Source organism: Stegostoma tigrinum, chromosome 38 (assembly GCF_030684315.1).
Source record: "Stegostoma tigrinum isolate sSteTig4 chromosome 38, sSteTig4.hap1, whole genome shotgun sequence".
NCBI lineage: Eukaryota > Metazoa > Chordata > Chondrichthyes > Orectolobiformes > Stegostomatidae > Stegostoma > Stegostoma tigrinum.
Window position 1 is genome coordinate 11471037 of NC_081391.1, and position 13950 is coordinate 11484986.

Here is a 13950-nt window from a genome sequence, read left to right on the forward strand (position 1 = left end):
CTTCATCAGAGAGGGGGATGGGGAGAGGGAACTGGAATAAAGAGGGAGAGAGGGGGAGGCGGATCGAAGATGGAGAGAAAACAACATAGGTAGAGAGGAGAGTATAGGTGAGGAGGTAGGGAGGGGATAGGTCAGTCCAGGGAAGATGGACAGGTCAAGGAGGCGGGATGAGGTGGTGGGTAGGAAATGGAGGTGCGGCTTGAGGTGGGAGGAAGGGATGGGTGAGAGGAAGAACAGGTTAGGGAGGCAGAGACAGGCTGGGCTGGTTTTGGGATGCGTTGGGGGGAGGGGACGAGCTGGGCTGGTTTTGTGATGCGGTGGGGAGGGGAAGAACTGGGCTGGTTTTGGGATGCAGTGGGGGAAGGGGAGATTTTGAAGCTTGTGAAGTCCACATTGATACCATTGGGCTGCAGGGTTCCCAAGCGGAATATGAGTTGCTGTTCCTGCAACCTTCGGGTGGCATCATTGTGGCACTGCAGGAGGCCCATGATGGACATGTCATCTGAGGAATGGGAGGGGGAGTTGAAATGGTTCGCGACTGGGAGGTGCAGTTGTTTATTGTGAACCGAGCGGAGGTGTTCTGCAAAGCGGGCCCCAAGCAATGGATACAATATACCACATTGGCAGATGTGCAGGTGAACAACAGCGACATACTTCTAACCCAGGATGGCTAGTGGCTTGGAGGGAAATTGGTGTGTTACCATGTATTCCCACGTAGAACATAGAACATAGAAAATTACAGCACAGTACAGGCCCTTCGGCCCTCGATGTTGTGCCGACCTGTCATACCAATCTGAAGCCCATCTAACCTACACTATTCCATGTACGTCCATATGCTTGACCAATGACGACTTAAATGTACTTAAAGTTGGCGAATCTACTACCGTTGCAGGCAAAGCATGGAATACTGTAGGATAGATGGGCTTCAGAATGGTATGACAGGTCGTCACAACATCGAGGGCCGAAGGGCCTGTACTGTGCTGTAATGTTCTATGTTCTATGTTCTACATGGGAATACATGGTAACACACCAATTTCCCTCCAAGCCACTAACCATCCTGGGTTAGAAGTATGTCGCCGTTGTTTCTCTGTTGCTGGTCCAATATCCTGAGACCCTCAGCCTGACAACACTAACTGCTGTGGACTCCAGTGTTTCAAGATAGCAGTTCACCACCAACTTCTCCAGGACAATTAGGGATGGAAACAAATATTAGTGTAGCTAGCAACTCGCGCATCGTATGACTGAATAAAAATATATGTCTAAGCAGTAAAATAAAACAAAAGAACTGAAAAACGAACAGAAGTTGCTGGAGAAACCTCAGAACTGAAAATTGAAGAAGGGTCACTGCACTCAAAATGTTAACTCCGCTTTCACTCCACAGATGCTATCAGGCCTGCTGAGTTTCTGCAGCAATTTCTACATTTATCTAGAGCTGCCAATCTATTTAATTAAAATAGGAATTTGCTGGAGAAACCCAGCAGGTCTGACAGCATCTGTGAAGAAAGAAAAAGAGTTAACATTTCAAAATTGATTTAACTCTTTTTGTCAGAAAACTTATTTTGACTCAAGACGCTAACCCTGCTACTCATTGCACAGATATTGCCAGACCAGTTGAGATTTTGCAGCACTTTCTGTTTTTATGTCATATCTCCAGCATCTGTACTTTGTTTTTATTTGCCAATCAATTAGCCCACCCAATGTGTGTGAAGTTGTAACCATACACATACTACTCTCTGAGTAAAGAAACTACCTCTGACGTCTGTCCTGTATCTTTCACCCCTCAATTTAGAGCTATGCCCCCTTGTGCTCGCCGTCACCATCCTAGGAAAAAGGCTCTCCCTATCCATCCTATCTAACCCTCTGATTATCTTATATGTCTCAATTAAGACACCTCTCAACCTTCTTCTCTCCAATGAAAACAGCTTCAAGTCTCTCAGCCTTTCCTCGTAAGACCTTCCCTCCATACCAGGCAACATCCTAGTAAATCTCCTCTGCACCCTTTCCAAAGCTTCCAAATCCTTCTTACAATGCGGTGACCAGAACTGTACACAATACTCCAAGTGTGGCCGCACGAGAGTTTTGTACAGCTGCAGCATAACCTCATTGTTCCGGAACTCGAACCCTCTATTAATGAAAGCTAAAACACTGTTGCCTTGCGAGTTTTGAGAAGATTTGTAGCTCAGGTTGAGGTTCTGGATGTGAGATTGCTCTCTGAGCTGGAAGGTTCGTTTTCAGACATTTCGTCACCATTCTAGGTAACATCATCAGTGAGCCTCTGACGAAGCGCTGGTGTTATGTCCCACTTTCTATTTATCTGTTTAGGTTTCCTTGGGTTGGTGATGTCATTTCCTGCGTTGGTGATGTCCCCAACGCAGGAAATGACCTGCCTGCCCTGGTCGACCCATTGTCTCAGCCTGTTCCTGCCCCACCGAACTCATCTCAACCTATCTGGACTCCATTTTCTCCCCTTTGGTCCAGGAACTCCCTACCTACGTCCGTGACACCACCCACGCCCTCCACCTCCTCCAGAACTTCCAATTCCCTGGCGCCCAACACCTCATTTTCACCATGGACGTCCAGTCCCTATACACCTGTATTCCGCATGCAGACGGCCTCAAGGCCCTCCGCTTCTTCCTGTCCCACAGGCCCGACCAGTCCCCCTCCACCGACACCCTCATCCGCCTAGCCGAATTCGTCCTCACCCTCAACAACTTCTCTTTCGATTCCTCCCACTTCCTACAGACTAAGGGGGTGGCCATGGGCACCCACATGGGCCCCAGCTATGCCTGCCTCTTTGTAGGTTACGTGGAACAGTCCCTCTTCTGCACCTACACAGGCTCCAAACCCTACCTCTTCCTCCGTTACATTGATGACTATATCGGCGCCGCCTCTTGCTCCCCAGAGGAGCTCGAACAGTTCATCCACTTCACCAACACCTTCCACCCCAACCTTCAGTTCACCTGGGCCATCTCCAGCACATCCCTCACCTTCCTGGACCTCTCAGTCTCCATCTCAGGCAACCAGCTTGTAACTGATGTCCATTTCAAGCCTACCGACTCCCACAGCTACCTAGAATACACCTCCTCCCACCCACCCTCCTGCAAAAATTCCATCCCCTATTCCCAATTCCTCCGCCTCCGCCGCATCTGCTCCCACGATGAGGCATTCCACTCCCGCACATTCCAGATGGCCAAGTTCTTCAAGGACCGCAACTTTCCCCCCACAGTGGTCGAGAACGCCCTTGACCGCATTTCCCGCAACACATCCCTCACACCCCGCCCCCGCCACAACCGCCCAAAGAGGATCTCCCTTGTTCTCACACACCACCCCACCAACCTCCGGATACAACGCATCACCCTCCGACACTTCCGCCACCTACAATCCGACCCCACCACCCAAGACATTTTTCCATCCCCACCATTGCCTGCTTTCTGGAGAGAACAGTCTCTCTGTGACTCCCTTGTTCGCTCCACACTGCCCTCCAACCCTACCACACCCAGCACCTTCCCCTGCAACAGCAGGAAATGCTACACTTGCCCCCACACCTCCTCCCTCACCCCTATCCCAGGCCCCAAGATGATATTCCACATTAAGCAGACGTTCACCTGCACATCTGCCAATGTGGTATACTGCATCCATTGTACCCGGTGTGGCCTCCTCTACATTGGGGAAACCAAGCGAAGGCTTGGGGACCGCTTTGCAGAACACCTCCGCTCGGTTCGCAATAAACAACTGCACCTCCTAGTCACAAACCATTTCCACTCCTCTTCCCATTCTTTAGATGACATGTCCATCATGGGCCTCCTGCACTGCCACAATGATGCCACCCGAAGGTTGCAGGAACAGCAACTCATATTCCGCTTGGGAACCCTGCAGCCCAATGGTATCAATGTGGACTTCACAAGCTTCAAAATCTCCCCTTCCCCCACCGCATCCCAAAACCAGCCCAGTTTGTCCCTCCCCCCACTGCACCACACAACCAACCCAGCTCTTCCCCTCCACCCAATGTATCCCAAAACCAGTCCAACCTGTCTCTGCCTTCCTAACCTGTTCTTCCTCTCACCCATCCCTTCCTCCCACCCCAAGCCGCACATCCATCTCCTACCTACTAATCTCATCCCGCCTCCTTGACCTGTCCGTCTTCCCTGGACTGACCTATCCCCTCCCTACCTCCCCACCTATACTCTCCTCTCCACCTATCTTCTTTTCTCTCCATCTTCGGTCTGCCTCCCTCCCCTCCCTATTTATTCCAGAACCCTCACCCCATCCCCCTCTCTGATGAAGGGTCTAGGCCCGAAACGTCAGCTTTTGTGCTCCTGAGATGCTGCTTGGCCTGCTGTGTTCATCCAGCCTCACATTTTATTATATTGTATTCTCCAGCATCTGCAGTTCCCATTATCACTCATACATAACACCAGTGCTTTGTCGGAGGCTCACTGATGATGTTACCTAGAATGGTGACGAAACATCTGAAAACGAACCTTCCAGCTCAGTGAGCAAACTCACATCCAGACACTGTTGCCTTCTTAACAGCCATGTCAACCTGGGTGGAAACTTTCAAGGATCTTGTACATGGACACCGAGATATCTCTGCTCATCTACACTACTAAGAATCTTACCATTAGCCCAGTACTTTGCATTCCGGTTACTCCTACCAAAGTGCATCACCTCACACTTGTCCGCATTAAACTCCATTTGCCACCTCTCAGCCCAGCTCTGCAGCTTATCTATATCTCTCTGCAACCTACAGCATTCTTCGTCACTGTCCACAACTCTACCGACCTTCATGTCGTCTGCAAATTTACTAACCCATCCTTCTACACCCTCATCCAGGTCGTTTATAAAAATAACGAACAGCAGTGGGCCCAACACCGACCCTTGCGGTACACCATTAGTCACTGGACTCCAGGATGAACATTTCCCATCAACTACCACCCTCTGTCTTCTTTCAGCAAGCCAATTTCCGATCCAAACTGCTATATCTCCCACAATTCCATTCCTCCGCATTTTGTACAATGGCCTACTGTGGGGAACCTTATCGAACGCCTTGCTGAAATCCATATACACCACATCAACCGGTTTACTCTCATCTACCTGTTTGGTCACCTTCTCAAAGAATTCAGTAAGGTTTGTGAGGCACGACCTACCCTTCACAAAACCGTGCTGACTCTATGTATTTGGTGTTCTTTGCCTTTCTCAGTGATAGAGGTCATAGGTCAAGGAAGCTTGGTGAGTTACTGCAGTGCATTTTGTGGTTGATACATACTACTAACAGTGCGCTAGGTTGGAATCAGCGTTTAAGTGGTGGGTGGGCTGTCAATCAAGTAGGCTGCTTAGTTCTGGATGTTAACAAGCTTGTTGGTGTTGGCGTTGCTCTTATCGCAGCAAGCAGAGAGTATGCAATCACACAGCTGACTTGTGCCTTGTAGATCATAGGCCTTGATGACTTTGGGGAGTCAGATGAACTCTCAGTCTCTGATCTGCTTTACAGTCCCACCTGTTTATGTTGTTACCTGAGCCCAGGGAACTTTTGCCAACTGTTTATTTGTTGAATTCAAATTCCACCAACTCCCGCATTTGAACCTAGTCACCCACAGAATTAGTCTGGAATACCAGCCCATTGACATTAACTCTTCACAACCAGCTGCCAGTTTTCTCATGAGTATTGCATCCAGCAGTGATCTGAAAATTAAGCTTTCATTCCTGGACAACCATTCACCTGAAGACAAGGAACCTCTTCTGTTATCATTGCCTATAGCAAAATTGCAGTTTGTGTGCCCATTGTCTGAAGAACAGCCATCATGTCTCATCATCCATTCAGGAAATTCAGACCGTTCTCATTTTGACCATAATTGTCAGACCAAGAAATATTGATCTGTTCTACTTCTGTGGCTCCTGAAGTTGCATGTGAAAATTAGACACCACTGAAGTGAAATTGAGGCACTATTGTGCGATAGACTCATGTTCACTTGGCATTGGATAGAGACATCAGTCAAAGTTTTTTATATTTATTCACAGGATGAGGGCCAGCCAATTGCCACCTGTTCCAGCGGGCAATTAGGAGTCAACCACATTGTTCTGGGTCTGGAGTCAGATCTAAGCCAGACCAGGTAAGGACCTTAAGGGGAGGCGATGGCCAACTGGTATTATGGCTGGACGGTTAATCCAGAGACTCAGATAACATTCTGGGGACCCAGGTTTGAATCCTTCCACAGCAGATGGTGGAATTTGGTGGCATGGTGGCTCAGTAGTTAGCACTGCTGCCTCACAGCACCAGTGACCTGGGTTCAATTCCACCCTTAGGCATCGGTCTTGTGGAGTTTGCACATTCTCCTCATGTCTGTGTGGGTTTCTGGTTTCTTCCCACAGTCCAAAGATGAGCAGGCTAGGGTGGATTGGCCATGCTAAATTGCCCATAGTGTCCAGGGATGTGTAGATTAGGTGGGTTATAGGGGAATGGCTCTGGGTGGGATGCTCTGAGGGTTGGTGTGGACTTGTTGCGCCAAAGGGCCTGTTTCCACACTGTAGGGATTCTATTAAGACACCAGTTTGCTTTCTTAAAGAACATTTGGAAACCAGATGGGTTTTTCCTGACAATCAATAATGGATTCATGGCTATCAATGGACTCTTAATTTCAGATCACTTTTTAAATAGAATTTAAATTCCACCATCTATCACAATGGGATTCAAATCCATGTCCCCAGAACATGACATAGTGTCTCTGGAATTAATAGTCCAGCAATAATACCACTGGGCCATCACCGCCCCTTAAATCTGTGACAAAAAGGGCCATAGTACCTAACACAGCCAGAGAGAGTAAGAGAAAGAAAGAGAGAGAGAGAGAGCAAGAGTTCAAAGACAGGGAGAGAGACAGAAACAGAGGCAGAGAAAGAGAAGACTTTAGCAACTTTAGCTCCTCGGTAGTGTCGTGGGTATTATCCTCGCCTGTCTATGAATGTTGCAGTGGAGATGATAGGGCAATATGTTCTCCAAGATGAAGAGATGGTTATCAGATAACGTTTAAAAAGTGAAATGGGCAAAGGAAAGATCACATCTCCCAAACACTAAAATTTAATTAAACAGCAATCATGCAAATAAGAAAAAGGAAATTCAATCCAGGGAAAGCGATATGCAAGTAGGTTGTCACGAATAATTAATTATCCTGGAAGGCAAAGCACAAGAACATTTGGCAAAGTGTAAGCGTGGGAGACAGCAGCAAGTGCCTTTGGACATTTTGCAATCTTAAATGCATTGCTGTTGTAGAAACAGGGCAGGGAATTAATGGAAAGATCTATAGCTAAAAATCTTTTATTGCTTAGTTTCATCTACCTTTCATCTACTTGATGATTACACAGGTAGACAGCTCAAAAATGATCAGCACGTTCATCCAACAAGTCTTGATTCTCGAAATGATGAACGTCAGTGATAGCAAGTAGATTATCTGTTTCACAGCTATCCCATGTGGTCAGCAGTATCACATCAAATGTAATTAGGGCTAGTTCCTCTGAATGCTCAAAAGGTCAGAAAGACATCACTCAATCCCCTCAGATAGCAATTTTCATCTTTCACTCCATGCAGTTTCACTGAGGTGAGCACCCACTTATGGTAACTGAATGGTGCAAAGGTTGTACAGAGTGAGACAACTCCTACCGGGAGAGGATCCGATCTTCTTCATGTCTTATTGCTTCACAGTTAGCAGCAAGAGAGGAACTCACAGAATACAGAAGAGTGCAGCACAGGAACGAGCCCTTTGGCCCGCGACATTGTGTCGAACATGATGCCAAATTAAACTAATTCCTTCTCCCTGCCCTTGATCCATATCTCTCCATTCCTTGCATATTCATGTGCTTATCTAAAATTCCCTTAAATGCCCTCCATCTTATCTGCCTCCGCCACCACCCCTGGCAGCGCATTCCAGACTCTTACCACTCTCTGTGTAACAAACGTGCTCCTCACATCCCCTTTGAACTTTCCTCTTCCCACTTTAAATGCATATTCCCTAGAATTAGACATTTCAACTCTGGGAAAAAGATTCTCACAGTCAACCCTGAGTATGCATCTCAGAATCTTATAGACTTCAATTCAGTCTCCTCTCAGCCTCCGACAGCCAGAGAAAACAACGTAAGTTTTTCTGTTCTCTCTTTATAGCTCATACCCTCTAATCCAGGCAGCATCCTGGTAAACCTCTTCTGTACCATCTACAAAGTGTCCACATCTTTCCTGTAACGTGGTGACCAGAGTTGAACACAATACTCTAAGTGTGGCCTAACCAGTCTCATAAAGCTGCATGTCCCTCAGTCAGGATCAAACGAGGATCCTGACTTTGACAAAAATGTGACAGGCTGAAATTTTTGGCTGCAAAGGATGGGGGTGCGTTGGAAGCCAACCCTGCAGACGCATTTCAGGAAGGCCATGTTGGATAACTCTGCCCCGGACTCGAGAGGAAATCCTGCTCTGAGGAGCTGCTGATTTGCCAGCGGCTGTTTCACTCCCAACAGCGCCAGAGCTGAGTGGCAGACACTGCACGACAGCAGGAAGGAGCTGAGGAGGAGCATAGCTGCCACAGAAAAGTAATTCTCTGGGTTTTAATTAGCTAGGGATACTTGATCCCAGGGATGAAAGAGGGGTAACTGGAGGTGGGGGAGGTTAGGCAGACCTGCAAACGGGACGGTACACTGGCACCTTGTGGCAGTGGGGGCTGGTTGTTTCCATTGTACATAGCACTCTCCAAAACAAGTGCCTGCTTTTTTCCCATCTTCCTTCACATAGACATTTTACAATGTGCTTCTCAGACTCCCATCTGACTGCCCATGCCAGCCATATTTTGGCATGACAGCGTATTACCATGGTCAATTTGCCTTTTAGTAATTGACACTTAATTATTTATTGACATCTGTTGGTTGGGATGTAGATTCCAGCATCTACCCACCTTGCATATTCTGTGCGTAAACTCAGTGAGGAAGTGCACCACCAATAGGTCTGGGCAAGTATATCCAGTCCAATCATTCAGTTAAGTGGCTCATTTTGTCTGCTTTCAAAAACAGTCATATCAGAAAATACTAGCAGATTGAAAGGTGGGACTTTATCAAAGACTGCAGAATTGGTAAAGAGCATAAGAAAATAATTTCTTGCACGGCCAGAAACCAAAGAAGGAAGACAAACACAAATAATACAAAAGATATCGATCAAGGTTTACTTCCAATTTGAGTGAAGAGTGTTCAAATGCATGCAGTGGAATTACGAACTGCTAAGTCTTCAGCTCGACACATAAGGAGACAGAAGAAAAACTTGAGCAAACCTGCTGGTTCTTCCTGTTTGATCGTGGAAATGTTCTGAAATCTATTACACAGCTGTCATTCAGCAATTGAAGAAAATGCTTTGTACTCTCCATATCAGTTTGAGTAGTTATTGTCCACAGCCTACAACTAGTAGCAAGGTTATAAAAGTAAGATGCAAAATTGGAGACTTATTTCACTTCTAATATCATTCATCTGTGTCCATACCAAGTTCAGCTCAACGTAGACTGACTTTTCAACACTGCCAACTTTATGCTTGGTTACCAGTTAAAAAATTTGCCATTATGGTTAAAAGGTTCAGCATTATGACAACCAGATTATAAGAGGAATATGACAGCACTGGAGACCGTCCAGAGGAGATTTACCAGGATGGTGCCTAGAACAGAGTGTTTCAGTTATGAAGAGAGATTGGATCGGTGGAGTTGTTTTCCTTGGAGCAAAAGAGACTGAGGGAGGAATGTGATTGAGATGTATGAAATTATGAGGGGCATAGACAAGGAAGAACATTTCCTCACAGTGGAGAGGTCTATGACCAGGGGTATAGATTTCAGATAAGGAGCAGAAGGTTGACAGGGCATGTGAAGAACAATTTTGCACCCAGATAGTGGTGGGAGTCTGTAAGATTGGTAGAAGCAGAAACCTTCATGACATTTAACAAGTATTTTAGATGTGCACTGACAATGCCAAGGCATACAATGCTATAGGTCATGTGCTAGAAAATGGGATTAGAACACTTCAGTTGTTGTTTTTGACCAGGGCAGTCTTGATGGGTGTGAAGAGCCTTTTCCTATGAGGTGGACCTATATCACTCAATGACTCCAAATCTAATATTCAATTGTTCTGTATTTGAACAGGTGAGTATGTTGACTGATCCATGTTCACTGTGCTTCATTGACTAGGCCTGGAAATGGTCTCAGACTGGAGGAGGAGCTGGAAGCTAGAGTTAGAAGCATGGAGCACACATTTTAAAGTTCTGTGAGTAAATTAGTTGCACCTATAGAAAGTAATGTGATCTTTACATAGATTCAAGATATGAAATATACAACACTTGGCCTGCTGAAAAGCAAGGTGCCCACACTACCTAAATGCCTGGCCTTGCGGTCAGTGCTAACTGCAAGCTAAGAACACTTTTTTCCTCCTAAACTCTCCAAAAGTTGTAACCCATCCAAAACATAAACAGAGCTCCCATTTCAGGAGGCTACACCTCTAACCGCTATCCTATGTTCCTGGGAATGTTACTAGAACAAAAAATGGAAAATGATCTCAACAGGCCTGGCAGCACCTGTGGAGAGAGAAACAGATTTTTTTCTTTTATTCATTCACGGGATAAGGACCTCATTGGCCAAGAATCAATTCTTGCCCATCCCTAATTGCCCAGAGGGTAGTTAAGAGTCAACCACATTGCTGTGAATCTGGAGTCACATGTACGCCAGACCAGGTAAGGATGCCAGTTTCCTTCCCTAAAGGGCATTAGTGAACCACATGGGTTTTTCCCAACAATCAACAATGGATTTACAGTCACATTAAAATCTTAATTCCAGGTACTTTATTGAATTCAAATTGGCCTACAGTGATATAGCAGGAGGTTTAGCACATTGAGAATTGATCTAATTAAAATATGCAGTATTCTGAAAAAGTTTGATAGGGCAGACACAGGTTGTTTCCCCATGGCTACAGACATAGAGATGTAGTGCATAGAAACAGACGCTTCGGTTCAATTCATCCACGACGACCAGGTATCCTAAATGAAACTGGTCCCATTGGCCAGCATTTGACCCATTTGTCTCTAAAGCCTTTCCTATTCATGTACCCATCCAGATCCTTCTTAAATATAGTTGTACCAGGCTCCAATACTTCCTCTGGCAGCTCATTTCATACACGCACCACCAACTGCATGAAAAAGTTGCCCTTTAGGTCCCTTTTAAATCTTTCCCTTCTCACCTTAAATCTAAACCCTCTAGATTTGGATTCCCCTACCCTAGATAAATGACCTTGGCTAGTCAGCTTATCCACGCTCCTCATGATTTCATAAATTTCTTTAAGGTTACCACTCAACCTCTGATGCTCCAGCCTATTCAGCGTCTCCCTTCAGGTCAACACCTCCAACTCTGGCAATAATGTTGTAAAGCTTTTCTGAATCTTTTCAAGTTTTACAACATTCTTCCAAAATTGAACACAGTATGACTCTATGATTCTAATGGAGTTTTTGAGTGTTTAAGGACTAAGCATTAAAGCAATAGCAAGGAAAAAGTAATTTGATATAAAAGATAAGCCATGATATTAAAGACTGCCCAACCAGAGTTGTGAGCATATGGCCGACATTTGCTCATTCTTCTTCTGTTCTTAAATTTCGTATAGCACTTATCATGTTTCTTTCAACATGCACATATTCCAAAGGTGACTTTCTGAACTTCACTCAGTTTCTGATCAGATCTGAACTGGCTCTCCCTGAATCCCCTCACTACACACCCCCAGTGTTGGAGTCAAAAATGATGGTGCCATCCAATGTTCTTTCTCAGAGCAATCTTCACCAGCTTGACTGCTACTTACTTCCCATAATCTAAAGCAGGTCAACTGAGGTGCCTTCATCTCAGCTAGCTCCAAATCAATGCCGTATTTGGTCTACAGCAGTGCTGCCCAAGCAAGCAGTGAACCGTAGAGCATAAATGTATTTAAAACCATGATAAATATACTTGACATTCATTTCACCATAGATTATTTAGAATTCAAATGTAAGACACTACTTCAAGATTAAAACAGTAACCCAGCAGCCTTAGTTCAGTGGGCAACATTCTAGTCTCTCAGTCAAAAGGATTTGGGTTCATATCTCACACCAAAGCTTAAGCACTAAGTTAATGCTGGCATTATGGCCCTGTACGGACCCAAACGGCGAAACCAATAATATTCAGAAATTAATGTACATGACCCCCATTTTGAAGTACACAAAATGATGGCAAATGCTATCTTCCTGGCCCTACAGTCATCCCTGGAACATCTGGACAATAAAGTTCCACCTTCAGCTCCATCTTCAACATCATCATTCCAAACAAATACATTCCCTAGCTCCAGGACATAGGTCTCTGCCCCCCTCCCATAACTGGGTTCTCGATTTCCTGACTTGCAGGCCACAGTCAGTAAGGATAGGCAACACCTCCTGCAATATAATCCTCAACATCAGTGCCCTGCAAGGATGCATACTCAGGCCCCTCCTATACTCCTTATACAGACGCAACTGTGTGGCCAAATTCCATACCAACTCCATTTACAAGTTCGCTGACAACATCACCCTTGTAGATCGGATCTCAAACAACAATGAAATGGAGTGCAGGAAAGAGATTGGGTGCTTAATGGCATGGTGTAAAAACAACAATGTCTCTATCAGCCTCAGCAAAATGAAGAAGCTAGTCATTGAATTCAAGAAGCAAAGTGGAGGGCATGCCTCTGTCTGTATCAATGGTGCTGAGCTGGAGAGAGTTGAAAGCACCAAGTTCCTGGGGGTAACAAATGCTAACAATCTGTCCTGGTCCACCCACTTTGATGCTACGGTGATGAGAGCGCAACAATGCCTCTACTTCCTCAGGAAGCTAAGGAAATTCAGTATGTCCATAAAGAGTTTTACAAATTTTTATACATGCACCACAGAAAGCATCCTATTTGGATGCATTACATTTTGGTATGGCAACTGCTTCTCCCAAGACCATAAGAAATTACAGAGAGTTATGAACACAACCCAGTCTATCATGCAAACCAGCCTCCCATCCATTGACTCCATCTACACCTTCTCTGCCTCAGGAAAGCAGCCAACATAATCAAAGACCCTTCCCACCACAGTTATACTCTCTTCCACCCTGTTCCATCATGCAGATGATATAGAAGCTTGTTTACACATACAAATAGATTCAAGAACAGCTTCTTATCAGACTTCTGAATGGACCTCTTTAATGTTAATATTGATCTTTCTCTGCATCTTTTCAGCAGCTATAACACTGTATCCTGCGCTCTATCCTGTCACCCTGCTGTACTTTTATAGTACAATCTGCCTGTAAAGCTCCTAAGACAACACTGTTTGTTCACTGTACCCCAGTACACATGCCAGTAATAAAACAAATGGAATCAAATCAAACAAGGTTGATTCGTATGTATCAATCTCAGCTTTACTGGTTTGCCCTTCTAAGGAGGAAACATTGCAGTGTCTTCGATCTCTTTCGAATGAGACATTTAATGAAATTTTCCTGCCTGAATAAATGTTAAAAAATCCCTCGTAGCTTTTTAAGAACAGAGGAATTATCCCAGGCCAAAATTTATCACTTATCACCCAAAGTGACCGAAATGGCAAACTGAAGCCACCCACAGGCCTTCTGTTTTAGGGATGAACATGCAACCAACTGTACATAGCTGTCAATGCAACCTGTTTATTTGAGACCACTTTGTGAAAATCAGATTCAAAGGCTCACATTTGCAGAGAACTAAACCTCAGCAATCCAAAAATTCGAACAGCTGTCACAGCTGGCCGTCAGCGGGGAGCAGTCTCGCCTCTGTGTCAGATGGTCAGAGATTCATAATCCCATCCTGGAAGATATGTGCACACAATCCAAGCTGACAGTCCGGTGCATCACTGGGGCTGGAGCGTTGCTTTAAAGTCTTTCAATCAAA

At 45.4% G+C, this 13950-nt stretch overlaps 1 protein-coding gene across 7 annotated transcripts in view; it reads right to left on the minus strand.

Annotated features, from left to right (window-relative positions):
- Positions 1-13950, minus strand: part of LOC125447318 (protein phosphatase 1 regulatory subunit 29-like) — a 400071-nt gene that overhangs the window by 305614 nt on the left and 80507 nt on the right. The gene's annotated exons all lie outside the window — the stretch shown is intronic.